Here is a 12,598-nt window from a genome sequence, read left to right as displayed (position 1 = left end):
TTCTGAGTTAATTATCTAACAACACTTTGAATGAAAGTAGGCCAATAAAAAGAGTCATATTTTGTTAAAACGTCATAAAAGGTGGGCTCACTTGAAAGTATATCACATTCAAAAGTTAGTACATCATGCGTTACTGTACGAAATGCTACATGACACAATGGGTCAGATGCATGCAAAGTAGCAATAGCATTTGCTAGGTTTTGGCTTGGCTTTTGCTTGATTCCGTATGCATAAAGAATGAGCGAGCAAAAGATTTTGCTAGTTAGCTCAAGCAATTGCTAAGGCATAATCTTTTGAAGCAATTGTAAATTGTTATGTATCTGACCCAGTCACTAGGTCACGCCATATTCACAAGTACAAACCAACTATATTGATATTCTTTTCCCAATATATACTATCGGTCGGTTAATTATTTTGTGATGTGGCTCAACACGTGAACCAAACTTAAAGTTTTCCATGTGAATGGACCCCTGCTTTGGCATTGAGTCCAAGATAGAAATGGCCCTGAAGGTGTTCATATTTCTTGTTATTCCGAAGTACTTTTTGATAATGTTCCCATCGTTATTGGTTACATAACAAAATAAAAAACCAGAGAGACCGTTCACGGTGCCAGATATTTCGTTAAGCCTACATAATCCAAATAAAGAATTATAACGCAAATAAACTAAATGAAATCTTATTCGATGTCATATTCACCATTCTAAATTCTAAGTAAGCATTTCCGTAAATGATTGTAATGAAGAAGGGTAATCGAAAGACTCAGCTACTACTCCAGACACGTCCTAATCCAAAGAGAATGGTTAGTATTGATGTCTATGAGGGATACGAATTTATTGGTCAAGGGCCAAAAATTGCAACCACCTCCCTTGATCACCTTTTTGTTTAAAATGATGATAAAGAAATTAAATGAATAATGAACCAAACACACAGGGCATCCAATTATGATCACGATTTTCCGTCATGATTTCGATTTAAAGTAATAATTTTTGTGTTCAGATTATCAAACTATTCGACAGTTTGAATGGCAAAGTTAAGTTCTTTGGGTTTCCTTTCGAAAGAAAAAGTGACAATAGATGATGATTATGCACTACTTTCTCAACAAAAAACATACGCGATGCTTTGCCGTGGAACCTTTAAAAAGATGATTTATTTATAATGATAATCACTCTATCTTTTAGAATCAATGATAGCATGAGTACAGATTAACAAGTTCGTGCAATTATCATGAAAACCACATTGTTTCATGGGTTCATTAATTGCTCATCCTGGGGCCTTCGTTCTCGACCCCCATATACCAATGTTCTAGAATACCACGTTTCGCATATATACATCCTCAAGTCAATGGGGCCACTTAAACTCGAACCTAACTCAAAGTGACGTGGACGATGTATCGAGGATTCAAACAGATAAATTTGGAAACAGCTGCCTTTCTAGTACAAGTATTGAGTGTGTGGGATTTAGTCATGTCTAATCTCTTTTATTTATTATTTTGTATCTGGATCGTAAGTTCAGAGAATAACGCGATCAAATTTAGGATTTGGGTTGCTAAAACACCACTAGGATTTATATTCATACGGGGGTTGTTTTTTCTGATGCTGTCGTATCTTATTTTATGACTATCAAAATTCTATACACATTTTACTTGAAAAGTCCTTTATTATTTAATTTTAAGACCTCAAAAATATTCAGAGTTTTAGAGTCCATTGTTTTAATTAACGATTTAATGGTAAATACCCTTTTGAAAAATGACAATTTTGAATTTGAATACATGAAAAGACGTTTTCCGGTTTATGAACAATTTTGCAATATCGATTTCAAAATACGAAGACCAATATTCAACACTAACCGATGACTAAAAAAATATCTGACTTACAACGTAAAAACCTTGATGAGAAACAGTTGTTTTATTCTATTAATATAGGCTTATAAATATATAGGCCTGTAAATATCAGGGAGAACAGAAAATTAGAAAGGTAGTATAAGTTATCCTCGAAACTCATCAGTAACCACCCACCCCCCCAAAAAAAAAAGAGGAAAAAGAAAAAGAAGAAACCATGTTGAGGTTTTGTTAAACGATGTCACCCCACATGATTCACTCGTACTTCAACAGAAGGCTCCATTTCAAACACCACCCAGAGATTTATAAAAAAAAAATGTAAATAATTACCAAGAACAAAGGCTTGATGAAATGAATGAGGTATCTCGATCATGATGAAATGGGAAACTAAATCTCATAAAGAGTTTACTCTGACTTCTGAGATTTCCGTTGATACAACCTATATTTTGAGGAATAGCTTAAGGGTTTCTAAGGAAAGTAAGGGCGACTTGTTTCTTTATGGACGACATGGAGCTTGATTCGATGCCCACGGCACACGTGGTATTGGCCTTTGTAAAGTTTGAGAAGGAAAGATGCAGGTTAGTATTATTTTCATTTAATACTCGTTCCATTCTAGTGGTATTTTCTTCTTTCTTTACTTCTGAGAGCTCTCACATAATTATGTGTCAAACTCCCTGCTGCCCTGCACCCGAGGCATGGGCGCATCCAGGATTTTCCAAAAGGGGGGCACATCTTTCCGAGGAAAAATCTGACAAGAAAAAAAGAAATTTAAAGAAAGGTTTTTAACCAAAAATTAAGGCTATTTCGTCCCCGAAAAAAAAAATTGACGAGCCAAAAAAGGGGGGTAACAAAAAAGTTACGATATTGCGTCCCCGAAAAAAAAATAACAAGCAAAAAAAAGGTGTTCACCATAAAAGGGGGGCAAACTACTTTTTAACGGCATTTTTAAATTACATAATTTTAATTTGGCTTCTCAAAGCCGGCCCGTGGCCTCCCCCTGGATCCACCAGTTACCTGAGGTATCACTGTTTGTTTGCCCCGGTGAACGAGGGGCCATTAGATGTATTCACAGAAACATTACGAAGGTAATGACATCTCATGCCATCACAATGTATCCCTTGAGTTTAAATAATACCTCTGTCTTAATAAAAGGAAAAGGATATATCATCAACTCCGGGCTTGCCGAGTTAGAAAACTTAGAAAACTTGAAGTTTTGCCAGTTGAAATAAAATGATGGATTTCTTGCCAATTGATGTAGCCAATCAATTAAAAACAGACACTTGAATTCACCCTAGATTAAGATCATTAATAATTTGATAGATACGTTGTCAGTGCAAGACAGCAGAGTTAATTTGACATTTGGCTGTAGAAGCATGTGTCTTATTTTCTGGACAGTTTCGACATCTAAAGAAGGAAGTAACTTCTTTGGCCTTGCAAGGTCTTTCCTCGTTCATCCTTGTATTAGCATGTATAACAAGATCTAAACAATTTCCTTAGATATCACAATAAAGAGAATTATCAGAATATGGGCGTTAGGGACTATTTGCTTTTTATATTCACGCTTACACTCCCCAACCTACCATATTCATGATTCTCGATCTCTATCTATCCATCTATAAGTAGCTATATATCTGTAATTGTATATCTGCTACATATCTTTAACCTCGTTCGCATTTTTCATTGGACGTTTCTTTAGTTTTCATCACATTATTGATCTTTCTTATCTTCACCTCTCTCTGTTTGATCGTCATCCTCCTTTATTGTCATGATAACCCTCACTAAAACACATTTTTGTATAAAACGTATGGTTTTTTTCCATACCAAATCATTACGAAAGCTAGAATCGAAACATGTTTTGCACAGTGAAAAGGAAATCCCCTGGAAACATTTCTCCGTCATTCATACTTTAGGGTGCAAGACGGATTTCTATGATAAGCAGCGAAGGTGAGCTTGATAATTGAAATTATAGTCAAATACTTGCTGCATGAAATTTTCCGTCCAATGATTACGCATTTTATTTCTGATGTTGTTGATGATGTTAATATATTCTTCCCTCAATCACAAAATTCAAATTAAGTCAGCTTCAAGCTACAGAATTAATGAAAATGGGAGACAAAAACCAGCACTTGTAACAATGATTCCAAGTTCATAGTAAATAACGGAAATTTGTTTGAAAAAAAGGAACAAAACGCAAAAAGGAAGAAATCGGTTTTTAGTGACCATAGTTTCGGGAGAACGCTAAAAATGCTTTTAAAAATACAGGGGTATCCTTTTATTTTTCGTCAAAATATTGATTACCTGCCTGTTTTTTATTTCTATTTCCATGAATCAGAATAATATAAGTTGAGCTTTACCTTCACTCTCATTTGTTTGAATGTAAATATTAGTCATATAGAGTCACCTGATATTGATTTCATCAAAGAATTAAACTTTTAAAAATGAATTATTGTTCATGTTAGTCAATATGGTCAGAGAACCAAAAAAAAATATAACTAGCTAGATAAAGATTTTTTTTATTAGTCATTCACTGGAAATGAAAATGATAATATCCATCCTTAAACATTATGTAATCTTTGACATGAACATCGATGGAGTTGGTGCAGGTAGTTGAGTTTAGATGATGCATTGATATACGACTACATCCAAATAATTTTAGTCTTTGAAACTGAGGGGGGGGGTTCAACCTAGATGATAGACGTTGGGTAATTTTAAGCTAAAATTACATGTTCATTAAAAACAATAAGCCTGGTAGTATAATTAGATAATCCTGTGTATATATGATGCTTTAACGCTTTTGGGGGATACTTTCTGAGCTTCACGAGAGGCCTGTCACATAATTTTGCATATTCATTTGATAAAGACCTACCTAAATTCCAAAATATCCTTACTGACAATAATAAAAGTCAGATGTTACTGGCAGACCCGTAGACGGGAAAATATTTCTATTTGATTGACCATGGGCCTATGAAATGACTAACGCTTCCACGTTCTTACTTAGATGCGAGTCGTCACAACAACAACCACCTACATCAAAGTTATAGGGATGGTAAGTGGCATTGAAGGATGATATTTTATAGCAACTGTGAAATTATGATTGTCACAGAGAATGGACTTGGAACTAGGGCTATCGTAGCACCCCTTTTCAAGGATTTTTGTGGTGTGGGTTTTAAGGAATGCAATATGATCAATATGGATTATTAGATGGAATTTATTTAAGCACATGAGATGAATCCTTTTAATTATTATTCCTATTCTATTTTTTTATTCCTATTCTTCTCATTCTTCTTCTATACATCCTTCTCCATAAATCAATAAAACAGACAAAGAATAAGAGAGAGGGGAAAAGAGGAAAACGACTGTATTCTAATATATTATACATCCAGGGTTGATTCTGTTATACACAAATAAGACATATTTCAATGTTATATGTTATCGATAAAATATTGATGAAATATGTGACAGATAATAAAAGAACACAATTAATGCACAAATACACAGGAATTGGGGAGGAAAGAAAGGTGAACTTTGATGGAGAAAGTAATGTTTTGATAAGAAATTGAGGGGAAGAAGACGTCCTGCGGGAAAGTGAATTTGTGTTATATGAGGCGTGTATGAAACCCTTGTCCAAATGGAGTGACTTTGCACATCTTATAACTTGATCGGGTCACATTGAAATGTTTGGTTAAAACATTTGGGGAAATACAAGAGCTTGAAATTGGCTGTCTAGAAACGTGATGAATGTGAATACTGACGCAAAAATATATATATATACTGGAGAGGAAAACAAATAATCAGGAAACTGTGAAGCACCGAAATCAACAATTTCTCCTATTCAAATATCATGATGATATTCATCTATTTTAATATTTTAATATTTTACTATGATTTTTTTTTCAAGAATATACAATCAAGATAATGTAAGATTCATTTCATTATTTGATAATGATGAGACAATGACGTTCGTATCTCTTTTCCATACCAGATTCCATAGAATACATATGATTAAACGCATTTCATACAAACTGGAGAAAAATAACTGTTTAATTGCAACTGTGATAGTTTAGCAATGATCTTTAAGAAAAAAAAATTAATTATAGTTATCTCAGTGACACGCAGGATACACCAGCGGGATATTTTAAGGTTTTTATTTGAATATGACGGATTATGATGCTTGATCTGTGATACACTGCAGTCAATTACGTTTCATAAAGACAGGACATACCAAACATGAATATATATTTGGTATCCGTGCTGTGAGGTAATCGTAGGCCTACCTGCCCTTTTTTGAGGGGGGGGGCACGTTACCCACTCTCTATCATCGTAATATATATAAATTTGCGTGTACGAAGGCTATATGTCAGGTTTGCGACAATTATTTTCAGAATTCATATTACATAGCATAATAAGTTATCCTGTCAGTATCTTTAGAAAATCAGCCATCAAAAGGGGGGAAATCCTGAGACTTCTTGAAAACTTTGGACCATGTCCAATTCCCTGTATGATGTCATAATATCTAGCCAGACATTACGAACTTCAGAAAATGGACGGATCAATAAATAACACATACAATTTTATTAGTCACCGTTGGAATATTAACTGTCAATTATCATGTTGACCACTGATTTTCTCATTCCTATATAAGCTCTGCGCTCTGATCCCCAATTACAAGCAATGGGTTAATTATTTGATGGATATGATTTTTCGTTTTTAATACAGCATGCGAAATATGGTTGATTTATTCTAAATTTTTCAATTCACATTTTTGCGGTAGTATTGACATGGGTGATATGTAACAATAAGGTTAATTTGTCAACTTTTTAATGCACATTAACAGGGAAAATTATGAATTGTCACAATCTTCCGCCCTATTGTGTCCTTTCGAAAAATAGTTTCATCACTGGCTATGCTTGTTATACCATTTGATTTCATTATTAGATCGTATACCCTGTATACACCGTCATTTTACGTTATGACAGGACAAGCAACGAATTCTGCACAGGCCCAACCACACAGTGTACCGACTGGCATTGACAGTGTCGATTTGGATATTCCCAGGGATGTTTGGCAAAAGACAAAAGTTTTCCAAGTTCAAGGCATATTCCTTTTGGAAGGAATCAACCGCCAAGAATAGCATGTGGTTAGTTTGACGCTTTTCCGGTGAGATAGGGTGCTGTATGGATATATAGGTGAACTTAGGAAAGCATAACATAAACATTATTATCTCATAATCATTCACTTTGGCATGTTTGGGCAGTTATTGGGAGTAATTCAGTTTTGACACTGAGCGGGTTGTCAAAGAAACTACTTGACACACTTCCAACCGTTTTTTTTTAATCGTAGGATAGTACTTATGGTTGGTTTCTTTAAATCGTATGGTGGTTGCTTACATGAAGTGGAACCAAACTATCTAGGGTCGTCTGAAAGTGGTGATGGGGACTAAAAACAGAACAAACGGGAACAAAAACGGAAAATGTTGAAAAGTTTTTATGCTTGGCACATTTTCATTTTTTCTAGGAGGCAAATGTTGACACACTTTTCTTCCTATTGTTCGACCGATATGGTCAATGACTGAGAGCCAGATTTTGGACAAGGGGAAGACCCACCCACCCCTCCTCTTGCCGATTCTCATGAGTGAAGAAGATTTTTTTTGGGGGGGGGATAAAAATGAATGGGAAAATGATCCCCTTGATTAGCAATAAACTACTCCCCTCTCTACTTTTGTTGTCAGTTTTCATGGGATAGGGGGTGCTTGCTTTACTTTTTTTAAGCGTGTTCCATCCCTTTTGGTAAATCCTTGATTTGCTACCGGAACCCCCCCCCCCATTAAAAAGCAAGAGTAGAAATGGGACAAAATACAAAATACAAAATAGGGCAATGAGATTAGCTGAGAAATGTCAATGCAAGGCAGTGAGGTTGTTCCCACCGATTTCTAAAGAAACAATTAATTCTATGATTAATATTTAATGTTTGTTAGGGTCTAAAAAGTAACTAAGCAATATGCATTTTTAGTCTTAATTTGTTAAGCATCAGTTCATTCGAATTATTTGGGAATTCACTTAATCCCTTCTTGTGCATGTTGTTGAATGATTGTCGATGGATTTAATCTGAAAGTCATTGGTTGCATATCGTAAGAGCATGTTTCCTAACATCACATGCTCTTGCCCTGGGCTGTGTGAAACTGCCGACTCCATGACCTACACTCTAAATTTCAAAAGAGCTAATCTGATCCATATTCACATTCCTCTCAGAGTGAGACGAGAGGCCAGTCATTTTGGAGTGGGATTTACGTCTCTCATAGTGTATTGTAGCTCCTTTTTGAGTGAACAGTGTCTATTTTTAGACATTTGCACTCCAAAAAAGTGGAATTGCCAATTCCACTCTCAAAAGATGTAAATCCTACTCCAAAACGACTGGTCCCTCGTTTCACTCTTAGAGTAGTGTGATTAGAGATCAGGTTGGCTCTTTTGAAATTTAAAGTGTACTTGAAATGGAAGATAAAATGTTTATATGCACAATGAATTACAATGTATTACGATGTATGAAATAAAAAAAATTAAAAAAAAGAATACAAGACATCGATTTTTGCAAGTATGCTATGAGATCTCTTTTATCCATTTAAGGTTATTTTTAGCATTGGGTGTTCAGTGGCACAACATATTTTTTTTCAAAACATATCCGTTTTACATCCAGGGGCTATATATAAACGCAACGATGATTTGTAGATCATCAAAATTGATTTATTGAAAAATTCTTTGAAACTGATAATCTTACTTCGGCAAGGAAGAAATGTGATTTGAAAGAAACGGGACGATTTGACAAATGATGGGGACACTTGAAATTTTACTTTTGGCTTAAGTTTTACTGGTCCTAACTTGAAGATTAATAAACTGTTTCAAATAAGTCTAGAAAGGAAACTTGTTGATCTGAAAAAATGCATGAAATCATCGCTGTCTCTCTCAGTAACTCCATTTCAGGCGTCAAAGCATTACACGAAATTGTGCCAAGTAACAGAAAGATTGGTCGAACTTTGAGCTTCTAACATACATCCTTAAAAGTAAGAACTACACTGTAATGATTGCATTTCTGACACAATTCAGAGAATGCACAGGTACATCCTACTCTATAGTGTCTTTAACATCTAAGGCAACTGGTAATCTTGAACAATTCTATGTCAATTGGCCAATAGATGAGCCATTTGACCGAATGCCAAGATAAAAAGCAATTGTGGAAAGTTTGGTTCCGTACCTTCACTCTCAAGGGGAAAACACTCCATACATGTTATGATATTTATAGGATATGTAGGTCAACTTTGGCGGGAAATCCCAGCAGCGCTCTGTCGTCTGACCGGTGAGCTTAACTAGGAGACAGAGATGAAAGAAAGGGATTTCTTGAACATCATCTTGACAACTTATCAGTCTCAAAAAAGCAGCTTTGCATATCTCTATAAAAATACACCCCAGAAGATCAGTAGTTCGTTCAACCTGAGATGAAAGTAAGTGGATGATTTCCATGATTGGAGATATGATTTTGTAGGTAGCGAGACTTCTTATTACTTTGCTATAATGAAATGTTCCCTTTTCAAAGATTTACAATATGTCATTTCGGTGTATCATTCAGTCATGTAGCACAGATTATCTCCATTGCGTTGTTGGATGAATTGTAGATATCGTACAAGATTTTACTTTGTATCAAGTATAAGTAAATTCAAACTATACATCATATTTACAGCTTTGATAAAGCCAAAGAATAAGGATTAACAAATAAAGACATCGACCGTTCCAAGGTTACACCATGGATCCTACTGGTTACACCCATCTTGTGTAGGAACATAATTATCCCATTTAGAAAGCACCATTGGTGGAAAAAGTATTGGGAGTTACAGAAATGAAGTTAGATATTCACATATAAATGTATTACATCTGTTTTCGTCAACACCTTACGAAAATTAAGAAAAACATTAAACCAATCTCGTATACGAGTAATATCTAACAGATAGATATAATATGAGGACTCTAAATCCATAGGCTTATATTGATTGATGATTTCTAAAATTGTAATAACTTCTGAATGAAGTTTATTTCAATCATTATCAAACAGGTTGCCAACCTCAAGTGCATGGCGATTACAAAACTTGAGAGATAGCGAGACGGTAGCGCAAGATCGTTTGGATGATACGTGAGATTAACGAGGATTTTGTTGCTCAAAAGACGATGCGCTATATTTATGTTCCTGATTTCATACACTATCTAAACAGAACTTAAAACTTGAGAAAATGATTGACAGATGGTTTTACCAAATGTAGTTTAAGTTTTTACTTTATTTTATCTGGCGATTTTGCAAATAACTTTTCACAAAAATTCTGAAATATTTAATAACGTAGTCCTTGAGATATATATATAGTTTGGTATACATATAGGTGTTCTAGAGAACATCATGTATCTGTAGAATCTGTTAGAGTAATCAGAGATTGTGTTAAATAAAACACATTAACTCAACTTTGAAGATATATGCCTACCACGTCAAATTGATAAACTTTACTAATCAAAATAATGACACCGTTTTTTTTTTCATTTTTGACAATGATTTTGTTTAATGGAAAGGCATTAGAGCATACTTGTTAGGGCATAGTTCACGTAGTCACGTGTAACATGTATAAAATACAAATCGAATGCACGTGACATGATGACCTATGTGATGTCCATGGCATTATAAAGGAACAATTGGACTATGTATCCTTGCTTATCCATCTTCACTCCCAACACCCCGTTTCCTTCTCCTTCTTCTTCATTTCCTCAGCTATTCTGAGTATGACCATACCGTCCAGCCCTTGCTCCGGGCTAGAGAGAAGACGATATGAAATTTCTTCTGGTGAGGAACCTCATGTGATTTTTATAAAGTCATTGCATTGGGGTATAAAAAGCAATTAAAATAATTTTTTTTAATGTGAAATTCAAATACCCCTAAAATGCAATAAAATATGATTTTACTTACAAATCCTTGTATTTTAATGAGATGGTCCTCAAAATTGTGATGCAAAATGTAATTCTAATAGACATTCAAATAAGTGGGAATGTGGAAAAACATTATGAAGAGATGAGCAATATCTCCTCTATATCTCTATATCTACCCATCCCCCTTAAGGCATTCTCAATCACTCTCTCCCTCTCTCCTCTCCCCCTCATTCTCTCTCTTCTTTCTATCTTTCTCTCCTTTCCATTTCAACCAGCTACTTCACAACAATATGATAATCAATAATAAGTGTGTAAGAACTATTTCCAGTTTCAGTAGTCCTTCATTTCATCTGGGGGTATTCAAATACTAATTCCTTAACAACCATGTGGCTAAACATCAAACCGAAGATTAAAAGAGATAAAAAGAATTATGGGAAATACTCAGTATTTAAGAATAAAACTTCTCAAAGTAATAATAAAAAACATGGCATCTAAAACAACCAGAAGCTCAAAACATCTTCCTTTTAAGTTTTAAGAATTTTATTATCAAATCTAAGAAAAATCATATTTCATTGGAAAATACAGACAGCAAAACATTTGAAGATCTTATAAGAGTCCATATTTACTTACAATTTACATGATATAATGTATTCTGGAGAGTTATAAAATTACCAGCATGATAATACTTTTTGGCACATAATATAACTTATGAATAACATAAATATTTGTGGCAAGAGTGATTTGCACCCAAGTTGTAAAAAAAGCCTGCAATATCTCTTAATGAAATTATACTGTATTATGGAAACGCTGTGGTGTAGGGGTTCTGACAATCACCTTGTAATCAGAGGGTCATGTGTTCAAATCCCACCATAGCCTAGTGTCCTTTGGCAAGGCATCAATCCACACTTTGTCACTCTTACCCAGGTGCTAATTGGGTACCAGTAAGAAACAACCGACATTGTGGTTAGTTTAGCAAGAGTGCGCCTTACAGGCTGCTTGAAATGCAATGAGTCCAGTGACCGGGTAATAATAATTGTGAAGCGCTTTGAGCAGTCATAGATTGATAAAGTGCTATACAAATTCCAATTATTATTATTATTCACAAGTAAATGTATCTTGAAATGAATGAAGTATGAATTAGCCATGCACTGAAAGTGGTTTCCCATTGGTATGTATGCACATTTACAAAGAAAGAAAGAATCATATGTGTGGACACCTTTTGCAGATTATTCTAATAACGAATCCACCTATCATATAGGCAAGTTCACAATACAATTATACACTCAGAAAATATAATATTGCTCCTGTTAATAAATCAGTAGAACATTTTCAATATTGACTTACAACTTTTCAAATAACTATAAAGGTAGCAAATAATTCGGACTCAGCATTATATATCACAGCATTCGAAGATAAACACTTTAATTAATAATTCTATGTAAATTCAACAAAATATATCCAATTTCATTGTCCAATTTACAATTATTACTTATGGAAATAGTTACTGTGCATGTAGGACTGATAAAAGGATTCATCAAAAAACAAAAATATAAAGCCTCCTTTATAGTACAAATATTCTAAACAATGAACAGTCACATATTTTTATATATTTCTTGGTAAAAAAAATGTCCAACACGTTATACAAAGATACATGATCTGGACGAATCCTGAGATTTTCTTCTGCAGTATTCTACAGATTTCTATACAAATGGAAGACACGCATCTTTTTTTTAAAGGTATAAAATCCCAAGAACAAAATTGTGGAAAAAACCCTATATGTATGACAAAGACATTAACAATATTATTGGAC

This window comes from Lytechinus variegatus, chromosome 5 (assembly GCF_018143015.1).
Source record: "Lytechinus variegatus isolate NC3 chromosome 5, Lvar_3.0, whole genome shotgun sequence".
NCBI classification, from domain to species: domain Eukaryota; kingdom Metazoa; phylum Echinodermata; class Echinoidea; order Temnopleuroida; family Toxopneustidae; genus Lytechinus; species Lytechinus variegatus.
The sequence above is the reverse complement of the archived record's forward strand: the minus strand, read 5'-3'. Positions refer to the sequence as shown.